Source organism: Bison bison, unplaced genomic scaffold (genome assembly GCF_000754665.1).
Source record: "Bison bison bison isolate TAMUID 2011002044 unplaced genomic scaffold, Bison_UMD1.0 scf7180017864353, whole genome shotgun sequence".
NCBI lineage: Eukaryota > Metazoa > Chordata > Mammalia > Artiodactyla > Bovidae > Bison > Bison bison.
The window spans coordinates 4995340-4995549 of NW_011494925.1; the positions used below are offsets into that span (position 1 = coordinate 4995340).

The following is a 210-nucleotide window of genomic DNA, read 5'->3' on the forward strand; positions in this document are numbered from 1 at the left end:
GTTCCGGGGGCGGCGTGGTGCTTCAGAGCGGACGCACTCAGCCTCCTAATGGTTGTACTGCTTTTGAAGGTTCCAGGTCTGCGCGGCACAGTGTGCGAGTCCGGGAGTGTGGATCTGTGGAGGACGCCGGCCACAAGTAAGTAGCCTGGCCCCTGCTGTGCCTCGGAGCAGGCCCGGGGTCAGCCAGGCCCCACGGCCACATGGGGTCCG

At 66.2% G+C, this 210-nt stretch overlaps 1 protein-coding gene across 1 annotated transcript in view; it reads left to right on the forward strand.

The window, feature by feature from the left end:
* ZNF236 (zinc finger protein 236) overlaps positions 1 to 210 on the forward strand; it is a gene marked incomplete at its 5' end in the record, with an annotated part of 62833 nt that overhangs the window by 49912 nt on the left and 12711 nt on the right. The window lies entirely within an intron of this gene.